At 38.2% G+C, this 27,495-nt stretch overlaps 1 long non-coding RNA gene across 1 annotated transcript in view; it reads right to left on the minus strand.

Annotated features, from left to right (window-relative positions):
• Positions 1 to 27,495, minus strand: part of LOC145432427 (uncharacterized) — a 432,207-nt gene that overhangs the window by 304,011 nt on the left and 100,701 nt on the right. The window lies entirely within an intron of this gene.

A 27,495-nucleotide genomic window follows, 5' to 3' on the forward strand; every position in this document is an offset into this window, starting at 1 on the left:
AAAAAAAAAAAAAATAAGTGGTACGTTTGCTGCACAATCATTCTTTGAGTGCAAATTCCACATAAGTGTTTTAAAGCGCTGTTCTGTGTTCACTTAGGAACCTTCGGTTTACCTATGATTTGATGCTCACGAAGCCATTCTTCACTCTCATAATGCTACTTAGAGCCTCAAGTTACCAGGGGAATAGAAGCTCCGGGCTGATTTCGTTCAAATCTGCCCGAGTGCTACCTGAACATTGTTTCAGTGTAAGTCAAGGAAATGAGTACAACTTATCACCACAATCAGTGGCTTAGTGGCTGATTGGTGACTTGAAACTGAAAAAAAAAATAGGTCTGGAATGGTTTTGCACACTGTAGAAAAAAAAATACACAAATATGAAATCGGTTTTGAAGCCAAATCTTCCCGTTTTTTAATGACAAAGCTGTGACAATAACTAATAGTCTTTACTTCAGTCAGATTTATTACCTGGGTTTAAATACTAAGATGTAGTTTGTAATTGGTCACATGCTACCTGTACTATACGTTGACTTACTCAGTTGAGAGCCTCCTCCTGGCTGTTTTACCTGAATGCTGATGTTTGAGTAATGCAAGACAAAGAAAACAGTTCCTGGATATGTTAAATTTGACTGGCAGCACAGGCCTTTGGAGGTGTGCTAAGCATAAATATATTTATCCACCAAGCTAAATAATTAATTAAACAAGAGACAGTCTGTAATGAAAAAGCAATTGCATACTTTGACACAATCAGATGTGTCATCAGTTCCAGACATTGTGATTTAGCCAGTTGTGAAAAGAAATGAATTCCACATGTGAAATCCCCCCACTGAGCTTAATCAAAACACGTTAGGCTTTGTTAGCCAGCGGCCTGCTGAGCCGCAAAATAGAAAAAAATTGCTGCCACTTTCAGTTAGTTACATAGGAGCAGCAGCGGTAAATGCAAGGAAGAGGATGTTATGCATCGGTTTCTGTCATGTTTATCACAATTCTATGAGCACTGCTGAGGGCTAACAAATACAGTATTTTGTTGTTTGATGCGATTGACCAGATAAAAGGATTTGTGATTATATTATAGAAAAGAAGCACTTGTAAAATACCTCTAAAAATTGGGTCAGAAAAGTTTGACTGTCAGGTTTTTTTTCCATTAGCTGGCAGAACAAAACCTACAACCTCAATCAGAGATAACCCAGGCTTCAATCACCAAGCTCCGGAAAGTGATCCAAAATGTAAGAATGAATAGATTTCTTTATCTATGTTTTTAATTTAATTTAAACTGAAAGTCTTAAGTTTTCTACAGAAGGTAACCCAGAGACCTAAAGTGGTTGAGGGACCTTTGTGACACTGAAAACTCTGGCTTTAATATTCAAATAGCTTGCTAACCTCAATTAATGCCCATTAAAGTTGCTTTGTAGCATATACAGACAAACTTAGTTGTTTTTTTTTCTTTTGTTTTTTTCCCTATATTATTTCATTTGAATTGGCAGATGGCATAAGCTCTGGTTTCGTGGAGTCATATATAGACATACAAGCGCAGTAGTTAATCTCATAAGTAACATATGACATTACTTTTTTTTCTCAAAAGACAGAAAAATATGATTTTAAAAAAGTATGACCTGATGGAAAGCTCTAAAAAAGACAACAAAAGGAACTTAAGCTGAACTCTTAAATATGAGGGAGCTCTCCATTATATAGTATAAGCCATAGGTGTCAAACTCTGGCCCGCGGGCCAAATTTGGCCCGCAGCCTAATTACATTTGGCCCGCGAAGCCATACCAAATTACTATTAGAGCTGGCCTACTGGTATTATACAGCTAATATATATATTGTTTAGTATTAAGCTTTGCTTGTTCCATATTCAGTTTTCCAGCAAAACTTATTTGAGTCCATAAGAAAAGATTCATTCTTATATCTGGAGGAAGATTTTTTTTTCAATAAATATTAATGTTAACCCGCGACTTTGTTCCAGTTTTGAATTTTGGCCAGATGTGTATTTGAGTTTGACACCCCTGGTATAAGCCCATCATGGAGCTAAGTATATGCACCATAGCCAGTAATGAAGAAACTGTTAATAAGCCTTAACTTTCTCTTAACTTTAAGTTTACCTCAGCCATTAAAGACCTAAACTTTGTTCAGAGTATAAACCAAAATTAAGTTTCAAACTACATATATGTATGTACATGTATATGTATGTATGCACATAGATTCCACCATTCAATTTATAAGGCAGCAGGGAAAGGACAGTTCTCTAGGGAATAATGCAGAGATGCAACTTTGTGGAGTAACAGAAGTATAAGTGAAATAAGTTATGTTGGCAGGCATGTTTGCTTTTCTAGAAGTCATTACTCCTCACAAAAAAATTCTTTGTCATTCTTTTCCTGCCCTCAGTTTGCCAATTTATGGTGTTCTATAGCTGCTGTTATTTAGCTTCCTGTTTAAATATTCAATTATCATTAACCTCCATTTTCTGTGAGCCAAGAAAGAGGTCAACTCCTCTCTCACAGTTTTTCCAGTTATAAAATAACAATGAAAACATCCAGCAGGTCAGAGTAGTACATACTGTGCTTCAACATAATATTACTGTATTGTATGTGTAGGAGGACCCCAAACTGGCACCTGTTAAGAGACACGCTTAAGAAGCAGATTTTAAACTCAAGGCTGTCAGTCACGCAGAAGAAGATGGGAATAGAGCAGCTGCGAAGATGAAGAAGTTGGTGGACTTATGGAAGAGGAATGAACTGAAAAAGTGAGTTTATTGTTCTGTATTTTATGTGTTGCAACTGAATAATGTTGGATTATTGTGAATGAATTGAATAAAGTTGAACTTATCTGGCTGTTTTGTTAATGTGCCTTATAATCTAAAATATGGTAAGTATTATGTTACTAACTAGAAGCAATTTTACTGGCTTGATCTCCAGAACAGTCCAAAAAGCTCTTAAAAGGGGATTCTTTGGCTCACATCACTTGCCAAACTATCATTATCTGCATTTCATTTGGTGACAGATTTGAATATGTGTTTCTCTTCATCTGAAGGAGCAACTGTTATTCAGATTTAGCTGTGCTTATTAGCTCCACCGAATCATGAACCTCTCTGTGAATATTGTTATTAAATTCTCAGCAATGGTTCATTTTGAAGATCTTCTGGAGGTAGTTCTTTACCAGGAGCGATGTGTTTTGGGTTGTTTTAATTCAAAGTGATCCAGACCCATTTTTGCTGCTGACAGCTCGTGGTTTTCTTTCAAAATATTCATATATCTTTCTTTCATCGTGATTCTATCAACCTTGACAATATTCCCCATATTGTCCCCTCTCTCTCATAAAATATGATCCCTTTTCCAGAGGTTAAATCACGATACTGTCAATAAATTAATATAATTTTTAGGAACTTTGTTAGGAAATTTTCTATTAGCATTGTTTTGTTTTCACTAGCTTTGATCAAAAAATATATTTTGCTGTAGGTTATGTGAGGATATGGCTTATCATCAGTGTTGGGAAGGTTACTTTTAAAATGTATTCCACTACAGATTACAGAATACATCCCCCTGAATGTATTTTGTAACGTATTCCGTTACGTTACTCAATGAGCGTAACGTATTCTGAATACTTTGGATTACTTAATATATTATCATGCTATTAACAACTACATGACTGTGATTTATTACTATTACTGAAGGTCCGCGGCTACAAACTGTAGTAAAGGGAATTCTGGCTAATACATCGGGTTCCATGTTGGGCTCATAGGCGGAAAATAGCTTTACTTTGTTGTCTGGGTCAAGTTTGCTAGCGGAAGACAGAGAGAGGCGTTGAAAGGCTGCTCAAACTGAACTTATTGTTTCGGAGGAAAACACAAACACGGTGTACAGTCGAGTCTTAACAGCGTACTTACAACTGGGCTCATCAGGCACTCTCCTATGGAACGCCAGGACTGCCATAATGAATTAATTAAATACACCATTAAATAATTAATTAAATGTGGCAATCATTAATTAAAATTGGAATTAATTAATTAAATAAATAGTTATGACACATGTAATTAATTAATTATTGACACAATTAATTAATTATTTATGTATTTCACATTTTAATTAATTATTGACACATTTCATTAATTATTTAATGATATATTTATTCATTTCATTTTGGCAGTCCTGGCGCCTGGCTCGCATCTTGAATTAATTTTATCTGTCAGCCTCACCCATCAAACTCAGGGGGCGGGGTTAACGTTGCCCATGCAGCTTCTCTAACATTTGATTGGTTGCCGTGCAAAGTAAGTCAAAACAGGTCGATCCTAGATAATCGATTGCTTGTGTAGACTTGGGGCAGCCAGGTATCCCAGAATGCATTTCAAATCACAGACAGCAATGGTGGTGGTGTAGTTTTAAAATACCCTGTTTTTCTGTCACCAACTACACTTTTAACAGTGTTTTAGCCGCGAATGTCGCGCCGTAATCTTCACATGTCTGGTCAGGTTGTCAACATAGAACATGTTTGCAAAAGTGCTCAGATGTTTTCAGAGATTTCACTAGCTCTGCTAACAGTCAGCATGCAGAGTGCACCGAGGGGGTTACGTTAACCGGTTTGTTTACATATTCCACTCTCCGTGTTCCACATGGTGCATTCGCAGATTCTCATTTTCACCGAATGATCGTCTCTTTCCACCTGGTCTTGTGTCTCTGTGCTTCTGTAACATAAAGAACGAGCTGACATTTTTCTCACGAAACCAGCGATCAGCTCAACAGACCCTCAGTTTATCTGCATGCATCCTCCTCCTCATCTGTCAGCTGTTTAACACCAGCTGCTAATTCAAGAAACACGCCTACATTACCTGGTGATAGTCACAGTTTAACTGGGCAGCCGGTGCTCGATATAACACAATGTCAGCGCATTTTTCTGCACAAGATAAGGAAATATAGTATTTTTCCCGAGCGCAGAGCTGCTGGAGCTTGTTTCCTTACAGAGCACTTTATAAGCGAACCAGCTTCATCAGCGACTGATGTCCAATCACCCGCACACAGCTTTGAAACCTCCCCTGAGTTTTAGCTCTCAGTGGTTAAACGCTGGACTTAATTCACTCAGGTTTTGTCTGTCGGGTCACGTTTACTTCGCTGTTTTATTTACAACTGAGCAAATCGGTTTGGCTGAGGTTAAAGTTACGTTTCATAACTGCATAGTTTCACAGACGTTTAATGGTTCACTGGCACATGTGTTAGACTGAACTATTCGCTTTTCTTTATCTGGTGTGTTTTGGATTTAACAGTGAATTTTGAGATTAAACTGACTTTTAAAATGTTTTATACAAAGAGGAAAGAGAAGGCACATTTCCACCGAGAGAAGCAGAGTTTGCAACAGCATGTTCATCATGAAGACTGCAACCTGGACAGAAATATTATATCATCTGTTTTTTAATAGTTATTCAACTGTATTCTAAGCACCAGCTATCTGTTAGAATTTTTAGAGTTTACTTAACTAGAAATAAATGGGGTTAACATATAACTTGTGTGATTTTTTTCTCTCTCTCTTTTCTTTCTTTCTTTTTTTTTTTTTTTGCTTTTTCGGTCATGTTATGTTTAACTGTCAAAGGTTTGTTACAAACTATGAAACACATCGTGCAGACTTCTGGATGTTAGAAGAAAACTAATACTGCTTATGAATGAGACTAAAGGCAGGAAGGTGTCCTTTAAAAGTAAATGTTAGTAGGACCTCCCTATTTATATCATAGTTTATGATATAGCACGTGTATTTCAGTAATAGCCTACTGATTTCATTGTAGTGGTGAACAGTCACACAGCTCACATGGGCGTTATCTGTGATACTCCTTAACTATAATTTATCCAAGTTAACTTCAGTTAACCATTCAGATGGTTCTTTTGCAATGAAAAACATAAACACTCATGCTGCCGGTAGGTTTCCTCAGTGCCAGCTGTTAACATTATAGCTGCTTATGCAGTAACCATGGTAACCATGGACTCTGAGCGGCTGGATCGACGGAGGTCAGACAACAATTTTACATGTATGATCTTAAAACAGGACACAGCCACTATACGTGCTGGCCTCATATCAAATGTGAATGCAGACTGAGTCTATGTTTGACGTTTGCTCTATCTTCCTTTTCAAACATTTAAACAGCAGCAAGTCTGCAGCTGAGGGAACACAAACTCAAATTGTTGGAACAGGTTTGCTCGTTTCTTGCGTGTATTCATTTGGTAATTTATTAAATGTATAACTGTTATTCTAATCTGCTGCTGAATCTCTTACACTGATGAAAATGCAGATAACACAGATCACGAACACCTGTTCAACCAATCACTTTCATTCCACTTTGATCTGCGACAAACTGACGGTTCATCTCTGTTACAGTGTTGCGTTAGACTGCTATATTTTTTGGTCTTTATGCTGTAGATTTTCACGTCTCTGGAATAGTTGGCAATATTAAGGATGCTTTTCTGTAAAATTATATTGATATGACCCGTGACATATTCGTAGATGACAGTTAGATAGTCAGCTGGGAAACTCTGCATTAACTCAGAGAGCTGAAGATATCGTGGATATGCTGATCTTGCTCCGTGGTGTACAGGGCCGTTTACCCTCATGAATAATATTCACATAAAAATATTAGCCGAACATCATGAAGTCTGTATGTGTTTCATAGTGTCGAACAACTTTTGTACAGTTAAAGCCAGCAGTTACTACATGACGGAAACACCAACGATATCTCTTTTATGCGTTTATACACAGGTCACGCTGATTAATGAACAAAAACCCAAAGATCAGCTGTTAATCGAATTTATTTGCTCTCTCTCCTCCTTAAACATGTTTTTAATGTTAGTTATAATTCAGAATTGGCGACTGAAACACGTAGGACACATAAGAACATCAGGAAATAAAACCCCGATAAATATAACCTCAGTAAAAGAAGTCAGTGTCAGCAGGGGTTATTACAGCTGTGTACCGGGGCCTGCGCTTTGTCGGTGGTAATAACAGCTCGATTGCTTGCGAGGCGAGCGGGTCTATCCCACGCTTTGCCGTGAGACTGGGCAAACATCTCCGAAATCATCGAAGCACTTTTGTAAAGAGGCTGTATCTTGACAAACCGACCAGACATATGAAGGTCAAACCACTACATTCTCGGCTAAAAAAGATTAAAACTGTATTTGGTGACACACAAACAGGGTTTATCAGTGTTCAGTTCTGTTAGTTTCCACATGCCGGTTGTTGTGTGCTAAAAACAATGGCCACCAGGCCAAAGCAATGGTTTTGACTCAGCATTAACCCCGCCCCCTGTGTTTGATGGGTGAGGTTGACTGATAAAATTAATTCAAGATGAGAGCCAGGCGCCAGGACTGCCAAAATGAAATAAATAAATATATCATTAAATAATTAATTAAATGTGTCAATAATTAATTAATTACATGTGTCATAACTATTTATTTAATTAATTAATTCCAATTTTAATTAATTATTGCCACATTTAATTAATTATTTAATGGTGTATTTAATTAATTCATTATGGCAATCCTGGCGTTCCATACTCTTCTTGGCTGCAGTGGTTATTATTAAATTTACATGCTTCTAGCTCCCATTTCTGCTCGATGGCTACTCGTACTTTTCCACTCTCCTTTTTCTCCCTCCTCGCGCTCACAGACACAGAACGGGTCCATTCTCCCTGTGGCACGGACTACACTGCCCATGAGGCTACATTCTTTAGGGCTATGCCTGTAGCATTCTGCCTATTAGCTTAGCACAACAACAACAAAAAGGCGCTCTCTCACCCAGGAAACACAGTTGCAGAGGGAGCGCGTTACCAGAGGTGTGGACTCGAGTCACATGACTTGGACTCGAGTCATTAATTTTATGACTTTAGACTTGACTTGAAAAAATGTTCTAAGACTTGTGACTTGACTTGGACTTTTACACCAATGACTTGGGACTTGAATTGGACTTGAACCGGTTTACTTGAAAAGACTTGATATTTTACCCCAAATATAAAATTTAACATGCATATTATATAGAGATTGAAAATGTGACGTCATTCACGGGTAGAACCGCAAAGGATTCTGGGAACTTGTGGCAAGCGGTACTAGCGCACGCAGGCTTTCAATTGAAATCAGTCACACAGCGATAAAAAGAAACACAAAAATGTCAAGAAGCTGTTGTGTTATTAACTGCAATAGCTGGTCGCATGACAGCCACGGGAAGCCGACGGGTAAAGAGATCGGTTGTTATCGGATTACGTCGTTGAAGAGAAATTGTTCGAGCCATGTTTCCGAAGTAACAAAGAGGCGACTGGATTGCAGCCATTCAAAGACCAATTATAACGTCCCAGAACACTCCAGCTCACAGGTTAGTCTGCTCCAAGCATTTCCATGAAAGTGGCCACTTTCATGAGTTAACCCTTTAAGACATACCGTAGAACCAAGTCCGCCAGAGCTTATAGTATATTTTTACATGCTGTGGAGCCATTTTTTGGAGCATTTCAAGTTGCTATACATCAATGCAACCATTATAGCCCAAATTTGAATAATATGTCTGCATTAAGTGCATAGTAATTACATAAATTGCAAAAAAGTGCAATAAACTACAAAAAAATGTAAAATCGTTTTTGATTTTTTAACATATATTTCTAGTTAGAGAAATTTTAGGGGCTTATCCCTCAAAACTGTAAATACAAAAAAGTTGCACAAACTAGTTTCCCACCAAAGGAAATTTATTTTAAGTGTCTTCATAGTTTTATTTTGGAGATACACCAATTTTCATATACTGTAGGAAAAACGAAAAAATATATTATAGTGCAAATTTGCAAAATAACAGCATGTGCATCAAAATAAAATATTTCCAGCAGTGCAATATGAGTCCTCAGCATCCCAGAAACGACACAGAAAGTCATAAAGTCAAACATAACTTTTAAAAACACAAGTATAGGCTCATAAGGCCACGATGGTAAAAAACTACATTTCCGCAAAATGACGTCACTTCCGGTTTCGGGCAGGTCATGCCGGACATGTGATAGTTCACACTGATGGATGTAGGAAGTGTTACAAACAGCTGATCGGATCGGCAAAGCGTGTTTCTGGAATATTATGTTTTTGTTGCTGCAAGTGCTTTTTATGCAGTTTTTGCAAAGCTATATGTGGAAGGAAACTGTGACCCAGGACAAGCTGATGGCATCAGATGTAAGTACAACTCCTCCGGTTTCATATGCAAAAAAAATTATTGCGCTAGCTTATGTGGTTGCAGTGCTACCGGGATTTAAAAATAGTTACGCAAAATGGAGCGCGTCCGCTCCGACCGGCTTTAAAGGGTTAAGTCATATAAGTTTTTACTATTTCTTTTCCATATGGGTAATAACTGGTTGTGCAACCCTTGGCAGCAAGAAGTGCAATCAAGGTTTTGGCAGCAAGTCTTTCACACCATTGTACACTCAGAAAAATAAAGGTGCCAACTGGAACCAAAAGTGGTTCTTTAGACTGATGCCATAGAAGAACCTTTTTTGGTGCCACAAAGAACCATCAAGAAATGGTTCTTTGGGGCACATTTAATGGTTTTTCACAGAACCTTTTTAAAAAAACATTCTTTAAAGAACCATTTCAAATCTTTCTAAATAAAGTGTAACATAAATTGAATTTGAGTAGGGTAAAATAAATACGAGCACAGCATAGAAATATACTAATGGTTTATTGCCGTTTCGTAATATACCAAAAGACAAAAAGACATTTTAACCGTCAGCACAACATCACTACTAATACATGTACCATATTAGTCATTTAAACAGTAATAATTAAACACTTTTACTATACTATAAATGAACAAATATATATAAATACTAGAGCAGGGTGATATGACCAAAAATATTTATCACAATATACATTTGAAAATTTGCGATAACGATATAACTGACGTTATAATTGACACTAGACAACGCCACAACTTTATTAGTGCAAAAAACAAAACAAAAAAAGACATCAATGTATTTTCACTTAAACAAGCAGCTGTTTTTTATGTGCATATAAAGTTATATAAAAATTTAACAGTGCAAATGCCAATTCCTTGCTGACAGTTTAACCAAAAGGCATTTCCAATGGAAATTGGCCGACATAACCTCAACACAACCATGTATATTATCCACAAAACTTAATAAGAGGTTATACACACACGATACAGTAATATTATGTTGAAGCACAGTACGTATCACTCTGCGAGGCTCCTGCCTACAATAGCAGTAATGCTCCGACAATCCATCAAGCGGTGTGGGTTCGTAGCTTAGCAAAGTTGTACTAAAACATTTGATAGATTTTCGAGCGCCGTGTACGACATAAAATCATTTCCAGGTCAGTAAACACACCCAGAATTCATACATAAGGCACATGGGACTATAAGGGGCACTGTCAATTTTCAGAAAAATCAAAGGATTGATTTTAAGTGTGCCGTATTTTCCAAAAAACATGGTAATAACAACGGCCCGCTAGCACGCTCTACCAAAAATAACCATCCACACCACTGAAGTTGCAGCATTTTTACAAACCACTTCTGGTTCATCCGTTTCATTCAACGATCCGCTTTTGCCCTTCTCATTCTCCGTCGCCGCCGCCATACTTTTTCCGCCATGTGCGTATGAAAACAAAGGCACTGCGCATGCGCGTTTCATTTCATTTTCCTATTGTCCCCAACATTATACCGGTATTACAGCCCTAATAAATACTATATCTATAGATAACACAACAATTAATACATGTATTGTTGAATCAATAAGACACGATGATCCATTTGGCAAAATAAATCCATTGGGTGTCCTTGTTGGTCTTCAGACAACAATTCTGACGGCTAAAGAACCAAATGGGACAGGCAAAAAAAAAAAAAAGAAGAATTAATAAGACATTAGAAAGTGATAAGAACACATTAGAAATAGCAATAGCTTCATAACAGACCAATAAATCAAAACATTTTCATCAGCAGATGTTTGCATGTTCAGTAAAAATATTTCAACAACAAGTTTTTGATTAAAATCATCAATGAACTTCAGCCTCACGTTATGTAAGGTAAGTTTAATGTTGGACTCATTGTCTTTTGTTAGACCAGTTTACGATAATGTCTGTATGTATCATATCAAATACAGGGAGTGCAGAATTATTAGGCAAGTTGTATTTTTGAGGAATAATTTTATTATTGAACAACAACCATGTTCTCAATGAACCCAAAAAACTCATTAATATCAAAGCTGAATGTTTTTGGAAGTAGTTTTTAGTTTGTTTTTAGTTTTAGCTATTTTAGGGGGATATCTGTGTGTGCAGGTGACTATTACTGTGCATAATTATTAGGCAACTTAACAAAAAACAAATATATACCCATTTCAATTATTTATTTTTACCAGTGAAACCAATATAACATCTCCACATTCACAAATATACATTTCTGACATTCAAAAACAGAACAAAAACAAATCTGCGACCAATATAGCCACCTTTCTTTGCAAGGACACTCAAAAGCCTGCCATCCATGGATTCTGTCAGTGTTTTGATCTGTTCACCATCAACATTGCGTGCAGCAGCAACCACAGCCTCCCAGACACTGTTCAGAGAGGTGTACTGTTTTCCCTCCTTGTAAATCTCACATTTGATGATGGACCACAGGTTCTCAATGGGGTTCAGATCAGGTGAACAAGGTGGCCATGTCATTAGTTTTTCTTCTTTTATACCCTTTCTTACCAGCCACGCTGTGGAGTACTTGGACGTGTGTGATGGAGCACTGTCCTGCATGAAAATCATGTTTTTCTTGAAGGATGCAGACTTCTTCCTGTACCACTGCTTGAAGAAGGTGTCTTCCAGAAACTGGCAGTAGGACTGGGAGTTGAGCTTGACTCCATCCTCAACCCGAAAAGGCCCCACAAGCTCATCTTTGATGCTACCAGCCCAAACCAGTACTCCACCTCCACCTTGCTGGCGTCTGAGTCAGACTGGAGCTCTCTGCCCTTTACCAATCCAGCCATGGGCCCATCCATCTGGCCCATCAAGACTCACTCTCATTACATCAGTCCATAAAACCTTGGAAAAATCAGTCTTGAGATATTCCTTGGCCCAGTCTTGACATTTCAGCTTGTGTGTCTTGTTCAGTGGTGGTCGTCTTTCAGCCTTTCTTACCTTGGCCATGTCTCCAGTGATGTTGCAGCTCTGAAATATGGCCAAACTGGTGGCAAGTGGCATCTTGGCAGCTGCATGCTTGACTTTTCTCAGTTCATGGGCAGTTATTTTTGCGCCTTGGTTTTTCCACACGCTTCTTGCGACCCTGTTGACTATTTTGAATGAAATGCTTGATTGTTTGATGATTACGCTTCAGAAGCTTTGCAATTTTGAGACTGCTGCATCCCTCTGCAAGCTATCTCACAATTTTTGACTTTTCTGAGCCTGTCAAGTCCTTCTTTTGACCCATTTTGCCAAAGGAAAGGACGTTGCCTAATAATTATGCACACCTGATATAGGGTGTTGATGTCATTAGACCACACCCCTTCTCATTACAGAGATGCACATCACCTAATATGCTTAATTGGTAGTAGGCTTTCGAGCCTATACAGCTTGGAGTAAGACAACATGCATGAAGAGGATGATGTGGGCAAAATACTCATTTGCCTAATAATTCTGCACTCCCTGTATATGTCATAACAAAACAACCCCACACATGCAGTTGTTTCAGTTTTTCACAGGTGTTTCCTGTCAGCTGGTCAGCCTCACTCAGGTGGACATCCATATCAGCCAACCAAATGACAAGCTCCTCCCTTTGTGCTTCAAATCCCTCCCACTCTGAGACAAGAAACTGAGAGAGAGAAACAAAATGGTCAATTGACTATGTGCACATTAGCATATCCTACTTCCGGTGCTGAAACTCCTGTGGGGAGCTTTGTTTCCATTGTCCTTTTCGTACCTGGTTTACGGTCCAAAACAAGTCAAGCAAATGAATGAATCAAGCGGCGATTTACATTTCTATAGATGTCTTGAGCATTTACCCAATATATCTGTAAGTGATGTTCATCGACTTGTCGATATTTTTTCCCTATGCCTCAGGGCAAAAGAGAAAATGGATTCAAATGTTATATTTCTCAGCTGTCCCTCGTTTATCGCAGGTATTATGTTCTAAAAATAACCAGTGATAGGTGAAATCAAGTAGCCAATTTTATTTTTTGACAGTGCAAAACGTTTCGTGGACATCGTGGACATACAGTACTGCACTTCAGAGTCACACTGCTAGCGATCGATGCAGTGATTCTGTACTGTACAGGAGAGACGTCACAGAGGAGATCGTCTGCAGCAATCAGGACGCAGGACACAATGTGACGTAAAAAAAATAAGCATGCAAACTTGCATTAAAAAATCTGCGAAACAGCGAGGTGAAAGGTGAACCGCGTTATTAGCGAGGGACCGCTGTAATTTTGAAGGTAAGTCACAACATACCCTTCGTACATACTAATGTATAGAAACTCTTACCAGCAATCATTCATTTTTTGTGTGGCTTTTTTCACGGTTTGTTAACATGTTGTGTAGGTGTGTACTTGACTAGCTGATCTCGACATAATGGGGGAAACATCTAGTTTGACTATTCTTCACCTGTAGTTTGAATGCTGAACATTTTCCTGTTTAAATCATAAGACCAGTCACTATACAGAGATGTGCTTCTGAATGTGGACGATGTGTCTTCTGCATGCAGTAATGCAGTTCTGCTTGTGTTGAGTGATGTAAACAACTGATCGATCTAAACTCTTTAAACGTCAAAATTGATCATTCGATTTTTTTATGACACAACAGTGGTGAGTGTTCCCACCTTCTCCTCTTTGTAATTTAACGCAATCTTTCCGTTTTCGAGTTTTGGACATGATTTTGGAGTATATCTTTGCAGTAGCAATTGACCGCAAAATGAAGCTACGGGAAATGTACAACCCCACATCCGGTCTCAAACCAGGAAGTTATCATTTTCTCGTGCACAGGGTCAATTATAAAGAAGAGAGAAAAGTGAAACCCCCCTCAGAAGGTCTGACTCGCATACCTGCAGTTGATCTGTGATGGACTCCTGTTTGGCGTTCACGTCATCCCAGTGGCGGCCGCACTCCCTCACTGTTGCCAGCAGCCGAGTCTGCAGGGTGCCCTGGAAGAGCAGAGTTAATGTTTGACTCCTCCTGGTCAGGTGCTCCAGATGGATGAGCCGAGGTCTAGCCTCTCGACGCCGCCTCTGAACACACAAACACAAATTGCATGTGAAGCAGGAGGTGCAGATTTTTTTTGCTATTCTTTTCTAAATCCAGCCTTGATCACGTGGAGGTATTTGGAAAACTTTTTTGGCCAACTGTTCCCATATGGAAAAGATATATATAAATCTTATAAAGTTTGTATCTGTCTTGTGTGAAACTTGTATGAAAAGCATACAAGAGTGAAAACACATATAAGATCCCTTGAAAAATTATATAATGAAACTTGTATGTTTTGGATACTTACTAAAACAATATATGAAAGTAATGAGAAAGTGGCCACTTTCATGAGTAAATCATGTAATCCTTATATGATTTACTCATGAAAGTGGCCACTTTCATGAGTAAATCATATATGTTTTTACTATTTCTATTCCATATGGGTTGTCTTGCAGAAAGTCAAATCAAATGTATGCGATACACAATTAATTCACAAGAACACATTATAAAAAACAAGTCCTGCTCTTGCCTGATTTCAACTGAATTCTGCATCAAAACAGGGTGACAGAATTAAAATGAGTGTTTGCAGCAAATGTGAGCACAAAGCCTCCCTTTGTACAAGCCTGCTATTAAAGTTCTCCTCTATGCAGACGACTTTCCTGTTTTCAAGGCACAACTCGGATCTGCTGTACAAATCTTATAGATACACACTAAATGAAACAGTAGTGTGCACAACTCCAGATTCTGATCCTTCATCCTAATATGGTCCCAAAATGCTCACACAAAAAAAAAAACATGGCAATAGCAATAAAGCAAATGTTGAGGCTTCTAAATACAAAGTCCATAAACCAATGGCTGACATGGGTTTTATCATAAGGGTATACGTAAATATAAAACATATGTTCTTAAGACTAAAAGTATAATACAGATTTTAGTCTAAGAGATTTGATGTTCATTTACCTGCAGATGCACTATATGTGCCTGCTCTGTGGTTTTCCACAACGTTTTACACGTCACTATTTAATACAGGAAGTAGGTGAACAAGTCATCTTTCTTAGTGAGAGGACAATATTAATGAAACCAACCTTAATGACATCATAGAGATCCCTAAAGATGCTCCTGCTGTTTTTCTTTCTCCTCATCCTAAGCTTCCTTGTTCTTGTCCTTGACTTCCATCCAATTGTAATTCAATCTAAGTGTGTTTCTCCCTACCCTCTTCCTCATTTTGTTGGAGCTGTGAAAAGAATTTGTGTGAATCTGAATTAATTTGTGCAAACAAGAAAAATCTACAGCTTTTCAGTTAGAGGTGGTCTTGTGATTTAAGCCGGGTAGATTTATGTGTTGATGCTACCTGCTTCAGCTCTGGCTGCTGAGTGATATTTACACCCTGGCTGGATTACAAACTTTAACCACTTGCTTGAGTACCACTTTGGCTCAGCGTTGATACCTCTTGTTAGTATAATGACCTCTTCTTGGCTTTATGTATGATGTTGGATAAATGTCCGGAGCACAACTTGTAAACTATTCCGAAAAGAAGTTATACAGGAGCAGTCCAAGACACAGCTTCTCATGTGTCACATTGCTATTCATTCAAAACACTTATGCATAGCTGTATTTTATACAGCTCTTCCAGAATTCACAGTACAGGCTGATGTGAGTATTTAATGTACGGGTCAGCTCTACTGAATTTCTGAGTTTCTAGAGCAGACACAGAGCTCACATCACAACAGGCTTCAGGCGCCATTTTAGTGATTTTAACAATATCGTCACGGCCTTGGTCCATTTGATCATTTGATCGACCTTTGTTGTTATTATTTATTTTATTTTATTTTCAGTTGTTACAGACGGGACAGACATGACTGAGGGATAGGAAAGGGAGAAAGAAAGATAAAGGAAAAGAAAAACAGAAGGGAAGAGGGACAGTGAGAGAGGGCACTTAAAAAGAGAGAGAAGAGAAAAAAAATCTCCTGGATCGCCTGTTGAGAGAAAAAGAAGAGAAAACAAGCAAAAAAAATACAGAGCAACATACTAAACACAACACCATCACGTTAATCTAAGTGTAAACAGCAGTAAATACTAAATATTGAATGTTGTTGTGTAGTGTTGAAATCTCCCAATTCTTTTGATCTTTGGGCTGAAGGAAGGACAATACTCGGTGTATAAATGCTCAATCAACAATCATTTATTTCCATACAATTCAACACAAAGAGCATTTAGAACCATCATGATGGGGAGACATGCATGAAGAGGGTCACAGCAGTCTCGAAATGGTGACGTGTTACTCAGCTTCTTATAGCCGCTAGTGGCCCCCACCTAGTCGTAAAAGCCCAAACATTCACATTCTTTCTCCCTTACGGCGCCTAAGTTATGACCTCGGCTCATTGCTCCTCTGCTCTAGACACAAAGTCTCCTTCTGTTTATGATTCAGCAATAAAACATGTCAAGAACACAGTATGAGACATTCACAGCAGATCAAGGATACAGAGTGATGTACACTTATCTAATAAACTAATAAGTGAATATGTTCTTTTAACTCAAAAGTATAATGAGAACTAAACTACATACAGATCACACACTCTATATTAAAGGGTATAATATGATCTACAGCAGTATTCTAATTCAACTACTTTGATTACATATATAAGGTAACATATAATAACAGAATAATCTCACAGTAGCAAGCAGGACCGACAGCGCACAATGTGCTTGGAAATAGCAGCCAATAAAGGTGTAGTTTCAGCAGTTTAAGCAAGTATTTCTAACTTTTATTTGAATATTCATTTTTCTACCATCTCCTCTTAAAAGGTAATTGCCAGGTAACCCGCCCTCCCCCTTTGCACACACATGCACACAAACAAAACACACAGTATAATTTACAACCTCATTATAGTGAATAAATATTTATGCCATTTTACACCATCAAATTTAGATAGCTAAGGATCAAGAACCTTTTGTTCTTTAAAGAACCATTTGCAATACCTAAAGAACCATCTACAAAATAAAAAGGTTCTTTGATGTATGATGGTTCATATGACATCTGAAGATTTAAGAACCATAACTTTTCTGAGAGTAGAGGAATTCTGGCCTACTTTATGTTGGAGAATTGTTTTAATTCAGCCACACTGGTGAGTTTTCAAGCATGAACAGCCTATTTATGGCCAGACTTTGACCAGGCCACTCCAAAACCTTAATTTTTTTTAATTTTTTTTTTTTTTTGGGGGGGGGGGGGGGGGGGGGTTGTAGCCATTCAGGGATGGGTTTGCCAGTGTGTTTCAGATTGATGTCCTCCTGCATAGGTGCAGCAGTCTGGTTTGCTTATGGCTAGAAATTGTCTTTCAGGAGTTTCTAGTAGTGAGCATTTACTTTTTCATCAAGGACCAGGTAGGTTGATGATCAGGAAATTGTGGCAATATTTTTTTCACATCAGTACAAACTGAATGATGTTGCTACAGGTATATTTACATGAGATCGGTCAGACAGTCAGTACCTACTGTATCTGACATTGCTTTATTATCTGCAAAAAAACATAACACAGGTAAACATTGTTCTTAATGGCATTCACACACAACAGTAATGGATCAAGCTGAATCCTGCAATCTTGGCTGCTTAACAGTGAGAGGTCTTCCCTGTATTCCATGTGGGATGGCGGCTGTCTCAGGCAGGCCAGAAGCCAGCACAACACTACCAGTAATTGAAAGCTGTTCCAATCCAAAGTCAGCCAACCAAAGTCTGCTTTGTGTCTCCCCTGTGAGTCTGATTGTGGGTGTTTTTGATGCTCTACAGCAAGCCTCCTCCCGTTTGAGAGCTCTGTGACTTTCCATTGCATCTATGTGTCCCCATCTTTCCATGACGTATAACTAGTTTGTTTTGTTGTGCACTTCAGTGAGTTTTCTTGTTCTTTCATATTTGCTGCAACTCGCTCCACCCGTGTGTTTTAGCAGCTGACTCTTTACTGTAGAGCTGCATGCTAATTTGGTCTGAACAGCTCCAGAACAGTTCGTCTGTTTGCTGGTGCTGGGGAAAATACCTTTAATAAGCAAATGGCATCGCATCTCTGTCAATAACTGTCCTTTTCTAAATGCCTAGTTTGACTAAAAAAAAGTTTGCACTTATCAGTGAGAACAACATGAAATAAACAAAACATTCTTACTTGGCAGAATACATGACTCATGCAAAGGTGATAAGCTAGAAGAGAGTCTCAAACTTGTAAATGACATGAAAATGTTGTTTATATATATTTTTTTATCTGCCTTCCAAACCAAATACATTTTCAATTAAAGATCACTGCATTAAAAACACAGCACAATATTTCGTGTTTCACAAGTGATTGTTTGCAAGTTCAATTCATTTCATGCTTCTCATGAAAACACCACAAAATGTCAGTGTTTGGGAGGAAGAGAAGAGCAGCCATATGGACACATGGAGCGGTCCAGACCTACTGGATCCTATTGGCGAATAAAAGAAAGCTAACATAAGTTAACTTAATTACACAGTCAGAAAGAAACCCTCATAATCACAGAATCACACTTAGGGACATTGCGAAGAAAAAAACCCCTCCCTTTAACAGGAAGAAACCTGACTCCTAGAAGAGCAGCTATGGCCCAATTGTTTGGGGGGTGAGGGGAAAGTCACACCAGAACAAACATTTTAGGCTTAACTTAAAAGCACAGAGAACGTCTCCCTTCCAAACCCAAGCAAGAAGCTGGTTCAAAGATAGAGGAGCCTGGTAGCCGAAGGCTCTAATGCCATTCTACTTTTAAATACTCTATCAACCACAAGTAAGCCAACAGTCTGAGAGCAAAATGCTCTGTTAGATATTATGCCGTCTTTAAGATGTAGCCTGATTATTCAAGAATTTGTGTTTGAATTTCACTGTGAGCCAAAGAAGAGAAGCTAATATGGGATAAATACAGTCTCTCTTTGTCTGTGAAGGTTCTCAGTCATCCAGGTAATCGTAGTCAAAGGAGCTTGCAAAGAAAAGCGTCTGGACTTCTTTAAGTTACTTGAAGACGTTTCACCTCTCATCTGAGAAGCTTCTTCAGTTCTAAGGTCAAATGGTGGGGAGTCCCAGATTTAAACCTAGTGGGAGTAACCCCCTACAGAGGGACAAAAGGACCCCCTGATGATCCTCTAATCGCCTGAGCCAAGGTGTGAAACTGAATGTGGGTCCCAATCAGCCAGAGTTTCGGGTGAGCTCATTGTGAAACCTGGCCCCACCTTATCATGTGAATTCCTGAGGTCAGATAGCTGGCGGATCTGCCATCTATAATCCAGTTGTGAGTTCCCTCCCCAGACGCCTTAACGCCCACTCACATCCTGGGCCATCTGACCTCAGGAAATCACATGATTGGGTGGGGCCAGGTTTCACAATGAGCTCACCCGAAACTCTGGCTGATTGGGACCCACATTCAGTTTCACACCTTGGCTCAGGCGATTAGAGGATCATCAGGGGATCCTTTTGTCCCTCTGTGGGGGGACACTCCCACTAGGTTTAAATCTGGGACTCTCCACCATTTGACCTTAGAACTGAAGAAGCTTCTCGGATGAGAGGTGAAGTGTCTTCAAGCAACTTAAAGAAGTCCAGACGCTTTTCTTTGCAAGCTCCTTTGACAGTCTCTCTTTGTATTCTCAGTTATACTTTCACTGCAGTGTTGTGGATGAAACAGAGGCATTTTAAGAAGCTTTTAGAATCATCTGAAAATAATGAATTATTATATCTAGTCCATCCTAGAGGTGATACATGTATAAAGTTGCCTTTCAGCAACACTCTGGAAGAAAATATTTCTAATTTTAGCGATGTTGTGCAAATGAATGAAGGAAGCCCTACATATTTATTTAGTAGGCCAAAGGAAGATTTTCTAAATGAGTGCAGTGCCGTTTCTTTATCAGATTGGGTATTATCTGCATTAAGGGCTTGCGTTTGTGAGTTATAACAGGGAGTCAAGCATCTTTGATTTGTTGCCTTATTTTGCAGAGAAGCTATCCGATTATTAAGTCAGAATCAGAATACTTTATTCATCCCGAGGGAAATTAGGGTTACAGCAGGCAGCACGCTAATGGCGCATGCGCACTTAGAAAGGAACCTTCTGACCAACTTTACACAAACATCACATTGGGCAGACATGTCAGAAAGGTAGGCTGATAGGAAAAAACAACGAAAATACACTACATGAGGTAAGAGGAGAAAAAAAAAACTCCACTCAGACTGAGCTCCTAGTGGGAGAACAGTTTGATAACAGAAAAAACACCTCAGCACAAAAGCACACCATAGAAACACAAGACAAGCAACAGGGGCGGGTAAAGGGTAAGAGAGAGCCGGTGTAGACAGCGCATCCGGTCCTGCAGCATCTGTGCTGGTCCAGTTGACTGCTATCTTCCCCGGTAGGGCACAAGCATCGAAGGCGTTGGAAAGGGAGGGGGGATGAGTGAGTGCTTATCAGTGTAAGTGTGTGTGTGTGCGTGTCCATAGTTTAGCTAAGTGATGACGTGACGAATCCTACTTCCGGGCCTAAAGTAGTCTGCATTTAATATGGCTTTTGTGTTGTTAACATGTTTAATGCTTTGTATTTTCTTCTATTTAATCTCAAAAAGCTCCTAAAAAAAGTCAGTGATCACCGTTGACCTCCCTCGGCTTTTATTACCGCTAATCATTTATTTAAGCTCAGTTTTTAAAACCTTTCGATGTAACTACAGCACAGCCCATGCAGCAGCATATGAATGACTAACCTAGCGGTCACGTTGCACATCATTATATACCAGCTAGCCAAACTTCAGTAACCCTACAAATGTCACTGCTGTTTAGTTTTCTTTCTTCATTTATGTTGGAAGTGATAAGAAAGCTGTTTTAATTTGTTTCCAAACCGCCGCAGTCAGGACATGCTATATTGTATTTAGATGGAAGCTAGCGAGCTAACTTCCTGCTAACTTCTAACTCCATTAAATGTCATAAATTCCGTTTTCATGGATGCCTGGATGTTAAACTCAGTTGTTACACCTGGTAGAGCAGAATGCTGATAATTTTATTAAAGATTAAAGACTTAAGACAGTGTTTTAACTCTCAGTAATGCCACAGTGATCATTTGATATATGGACCTGCAGCAGAGTTTAGGCCCAGACACGGCTAGTGACGTCAGACTGAACGATCGGATAGCGTCGAGCCGCTGTTTATGTAAACCAATCAGCTATAACATTATGACCACTTGCCTAATATTATGTTGACCCCCTTTTTGTTGCTAAAGCAACCGTGTGTTCCCCTGGTGAGCAATGCACACACCCAGCCATTCATGTGACATTTAAGAATGTGCGATTTAGACAGATTCCACTCTTGCATTGCTCTGTGATTCAGTTTTGATGCTCCGTGTCCATTTTTGACGCTTTCAGCTGTAGAAAAGGATCTACTGGGGCACCCTGACTGCAGCTATGTAGCCCCCTACACAGTAAATCATGATGTGCTATTTATTCTGACACTTTTCCACCAAAACTAGCATGGACTTTTTCTGTAGCAGGTCTTTTGGATCAGACAACATGGGTCAGACTTTGTTTCCCGTGTGCATCAGTGAGCCTTGGCCACTCGTCCCATACGGTAAAAAAATATATTTTAAAATACATTTTGAAATATATTTCAAAATATACAAAAAATGGCCAAAAAATATATGTGCTAAAATACATTTTAAAATATATTTATATATTTAAAATGTATTTTAGCACATATATTTTTTGGCCATTTTTTGTATATTTTGAAATATATTAATAAAATATATTTCAAAATACAATTTAAATTTATTTAAAATCATTCAAAAAAATATAAATTTAACCCTTCATCTATTTCTAAGAAAACACATTCACATGTAACATCTGAAAGAAATCTTTATTTGATGTTTAAAACATACATATAGCATATCAATCAAGCAAGGAATATTCATTTTATAAGTTTATTCTCATTACATACTTAAACATTCTAAAAGAAACACACACACATATACATATATGTGTATATATATATATATATATATATATATATATATATATACACATACACACACACACATATGTGTGTGTATGTGTATATGTGTGTGTGATTGTATGAACATAAGTCAGCATACTTAAAATGTAATTTCTTTTCCTTTTCCAGCAGTCTCAGTTCCCCCAGCTTTCACGGCAATCCTCAAAGCCCTTCTGGACACGCTGGGAAACCCCTTCCTTACCGCCACTGTAACAAACAAAAGTCACAGTTCTATTACTTTTATCAGAGTTAAAATACAAATGTGATTTATGTTAGCTGGCTTCATTTAGCAAACAGATATTTCTGTTTATATAGATACAGATATTAATACAGATATATTTTACGCATAATTTTACCTCTTTTTTTTTCCTAGATGGGAAGTCTATCCAGTTCACATTACAGTAATGCTAACACCCCTTTTGGTCGTCTCTCCTTACCTTCCAGCATTCATAAATCTGTTGACCTTCTTTGTCTGAGACCAACCACTACAATGCATCATCACCTATTTGTATTGGTAACTTACTTTACAACCTATTTTAATGGTTGCAAAGTAAGTTACTTGTGCTGTATGCAATTTTAGATACACAGAAAGTCTTCACTTACTATATATGGCTGTCATAGTGTCCTTATCAAGGGCAGTTCTTCACTCTGCGCCGATGTCCGTTTTGCTCTGTCCTCCTATAAAAAGCATGAACATTTGAGTGTTTGACTAGTTTTAGATTTCCAAAAATTTGATATTTGTACAACTAAACATTTGAACTACAATATATGCTATTGAGCGATACTTTTATGGGTAATTTTTGATAAAGAAACTGGTGACAGAGTTGTAGGCTTTTTAAAGTACTATTAGCTAACCATTTGAACTGACTTTCAAAGCTGATTACCTTTTAAATTGCTGTGGATCAAAACCTCCAGTGGGAAGGCGGCCATTAGAAGAACACGCACCATTGAACCTGAAAATAACAAAAACAAACAAAAAACAGAACAATATATAAGAGTCCGGTAGGGTAATAAATCTCTTCTGAAGCAATATAGTTCATTTTGGGTGAAAAACAAAACATTCCTCTAAAATATATATACTGACATCAGCAATCAACATCATGATTGTAATTATTTCCTTTTTAGTACATCTACTGCTGTTTGCATGTGTCAAGCACTACGACTGTATCTATGCATATGCAATGTCTAAGCAGTAGTATTGGTCTGAATGACAACAAACCTAACTAGTGTTTTGGAAAATCTGTTAGAAAACAGTTATTTCAATAATTATGATTAGCATGTGACACAGACACCGCATAAAAAACTACAACAACAAATACTTACTTTAGGAGGATGGGGGAGGGCAGCATGAGGTTGAGACTTTGACATCTGTAAAAAACAAATTCATGTATTACAAACAAGTCACTTAAAAATACATTAATGTGGCAGACTGTTCCCTGTTCAGATGCAGTGTATAAGTACAATCAGGGCTGTCACAACAATGGGGTGGGGCCAAGTGGCTGCAACCCTAGGTACAATGTGCAGGTATATATAATTACATATAATATATGTGAATAAAGCAAGAATCTGTTTAGGTTAGTCACTGTGCTGACTGATGCTTGCTAGGTTTATATGATTGCAAACTGCACAAAAACAACAACAGCAACAACATTAATGACAATGACAAACAAAATTACTTACATTTATGTAAATCTCACATTAGGAAGATCTGCATTCGATTTCATGGGCTGAAATAAATAGGCAGAAACATTACTGCTAAAAAAATAAAAAACAAAAACTCTAAAAAGCCTAAAAATGACTTAAAAAGCAAGGAAATGTGGAACATTGTAATTAGCGAACATTAATAAAGCATAACTGTTCTTTGTTTCTAACCTTGGTAAGTACTCTGTAGCCAGAAGGAGAGGTAGGATTTCTGTGAAAGCCAAATTAAATGTGAATAGGCTTTGATAGTTATTGAGAAGGCAGAATAATAAGAAAAGGCAAAAGTACGTCACAATATAATTAATTAAGTTACATATTTTGATTACCAAATTATGGAAGCGTGGAGCTGCCACCCAGGCAAAAGAAAAATAGAGCTGTATCACGTTATGACGTGAAATGTTTATTGTTCTAACATTATGCTTTTCATGTTTGTATAATATAATATCACGTTATTATAATATACATAATTGTCACGTTCGCACAATATTGTACGGACGTGATAATTATGTACATTTTTCGTACAATGTTGTTCAAACATGTTGTTCAAACATGATAGTATATTGTTAGAACGATAAACTTTTCACGTTATAACGTGATATACTTATATTTCTCTTTTGCCTGGGTGGCAGCTCTACGCTTCCGTTCCAAATACACGAGAATAAAGTTATATGGGAAAAGGCACCTGCTAGCTTGATGATGGAGGCTTCTTAGACTGGCCACCCGCCTTGGCTTCTTGTCGCCACTCCATGAAATAAAGGTCCGTTTCCTCCATGCCGGCTAATTATTCATCCTCATTAAAATCTCGTATATGTTCAGTTGGCAGAATTGAGAATTTTACATCTTCCAACCACTTAATTAACGCGAACATAATCGGCTTGTTTCTTCCCGTCTCCTGTATCCGGCCGTTCCTCTCGCTGTCAAATTTCGCGCCTCAGAGACGTCGTTATTTTTCAAAAAAAAAAAAAAGAAGAAAGAAAGAAACAGCAACAACTACTAAAGAGAGTTTTTGCACATTCATTGCACATTTGTGGGAATGTTTAAATATTTAATTTTTATTAATTACTTTTCATTATATCTTTATTTTTTAAACCACCGTGGCAATGCGCATGCGCATACACTCCTGCACGCAAAGGGCTTTGGAGTTGACGTAATGTCGCAATGCATTGTGGGAGCGCAGCACCATCTTGGCAGGTCACGAATCAAAACAAGATTGCTACGAACCATTCTGAAACGTAGCTCAAAAGAAAATGACGGTATAGAGACAGATTCTGTCCAGATGCAAAGAGACGGTACTTGATTGTTGAAATGTGTGAAATATAGCCGTGGAGTAGAAACCCTGAAGACCAAACCGCTATTGACTTAGCATGATCTACTCTCATACCTTGTCTGTGGAGTCAGAGCATACACGGCGCACCAATTTCGCAATTATAAATCTCTGGAGGCGCACATCCAATTCACCAAGGACTGGGTACAAGATTTGGCTATTTTTAAGCCTCCACGTTGTGAGTACGGCGTCATTCAAGCAAAGGTAAGTCAGCTTGAGTACTGCGAGTAAAATGCGTTTGATTCCCCCCAGCATTCAAATTAGTGCTAGTAAAAATTCATTCGTGAGGGGGAAATTACAGTGAGAACATGTAGAGGCTCTGTTAGAGGGATAACATAGTGAGTTCAGTGCATTGATGTGACATTGTCCTGAAGGATTTAGTTATTCTTTATGGTTAAAGAAATTGCCCTAATTAATTCATATTTATTATAAATAATCCTAATTACACATCTTGCACACAAGAATTTCACTCACATGTGCTGTACCAATGTACCTGCACATGTGATGTGACAATAAAAAGTGATTTGATTTGTGATTTGATTTGACTTGCTTCCTTGTTTGTGTCCTGTGTCACTAAAAATACATTCATTACATACTTTAGGTTCATTTTTTGCTGATAGGTTTCTAAAAAGAAACATGCAGATTTAGAATATAACATGCAGCGTTCTATAGATGGATACATAAAAACACTTTATTTGTTACATTTATGATAAATGGATTTGAAAGTAAATAAAACACATTTGTGTCGGACTTGGCTTATTAAAGTTCTTGTCTTTAAATGAACTTTGTCTGTGTGTGTTTTAGGTCCTGCACTCTTAAAGACTGAATTGCAGCATTGCAGCCACAGGTCATTGTGAGCATCACAGGGAAGGTTGAAGCCGCCCACTGCAGCTGTATGACTAGAGTCGTGGAGACTTGCAGCCATGTCACTGCTCTTCTGTTTAATGTAGAAGCAACAGTGAGGATCTGTGGCACAAGGACTGTTACAGATGAACCTGCATACTGGGTTTTGCTGGGTAATATGACCAAGATACAGCCAGAGGTTGGCCATAAGATAGACTTCTCCTCTTCAGCTGCCCAAAAAAAAGGTTCTTGATCAAAACATAAACAGACCATTCGTTGTGACAGGTAAAAGAAGCCATCCTCAAAAAAGAAAAGTTCCACCTGCTACTGTGGAGGAGTTGGATCAACTGATGGGACAATATTTTTCCAAGCATAGTTCTGTTCTGAATAACCCATAATGTTTTAATTTAGGGGTCCATGTAAATACTTTGCATTTACTGAATATGTACTTACTAAATACCACTGTTCAAAAGTTGAATAAAGAAACAAAGAAATGTTTGCCTATTTTTAATTAAAAGCACTTTGTCGAACATCACATCAGTTACAATGTAGAAAAAATGTTATGTATAGTTTACAAATGACAAAATGTTCACATAAAATCATGACAGCATTTGTATAATATCACCCACTACTAGCATTCTGTAATTTACTGTCTCTTTTGAAAACTTATCACTACATAAACAGCACAAGACTTAAAAGTATTTAACAAGAGCATTTTTCCCTGGTTTTACTACCACACTGGGGCACATGTTCACCAAAACGCAGCAAACCTTTGCCATCTTATCCAGGAAGGTCACCTTTTTACCCTCACATGGAAGAAGTAATCTGATTGGCATGGTGGCATGTAGCATGTAGTTTGAAGCAGGGATTTCGTAGTGCCCCATGTGTAGTGTTGGAACCCAGTCAGGATTTGTTTCATTCATTTCATAGGCTGGTTTGTTGCAATAATGCCAAATAATTAGCAACTCTATAAATAGAAGGTAGTTCTGCATGTTTGTTCTAAGTTTGTGCAATTGAAAATAAAATTAACAGGCTATAAATAATAATATGAACTTATTTAGAACTTACCTGAATGAAAATACTGGAGCACACCAACAGATATCTGTGGCTGGTAGAGAACTGAATATCAGCTCGTCTCGCAGCTGCTATCCAGGCTAGACGCCTTCTTTTGGTAACATCCAACACATAAGCTCCCTCATGATGTTTCCAGGTGAGGAAACAATGAAAAGAGAGCCTGTTTTCAAGCTTATTCCTTTGTCGGTAGTGCAATCTAACATTACAACCGACCACACAGCAAGCATTTGTTTGGCCTGCTAATATGGTGCCTTGACCAAAAATCGTGGCTACGCCCCATCCCGTAAGATCACGCTCCAGAGCCCTATTAACGTACGGATCTAGAAAGAAGACGCTGCATTTTTAACTCTGAGGGAGATGGAGAATGAGCCTATTTCCAAAACAGTGGAGTGT

Source organism: Astatotilapia calliptera, chromosome 2, assembly GCF_964374335.1.
Source record: "Astatotilapia calliptera chromosome 2, fAstCal68.1, whole genome shotgun sequence".
In the NCBI taxonomy this organism is placed as follows: domain Eukaryota; kingdom Metazoa; phylum Chordata; class Actinopteri; order Cichliformes; family Cichlidae; genus Astatotilapia; species Astatotilapia calliptera.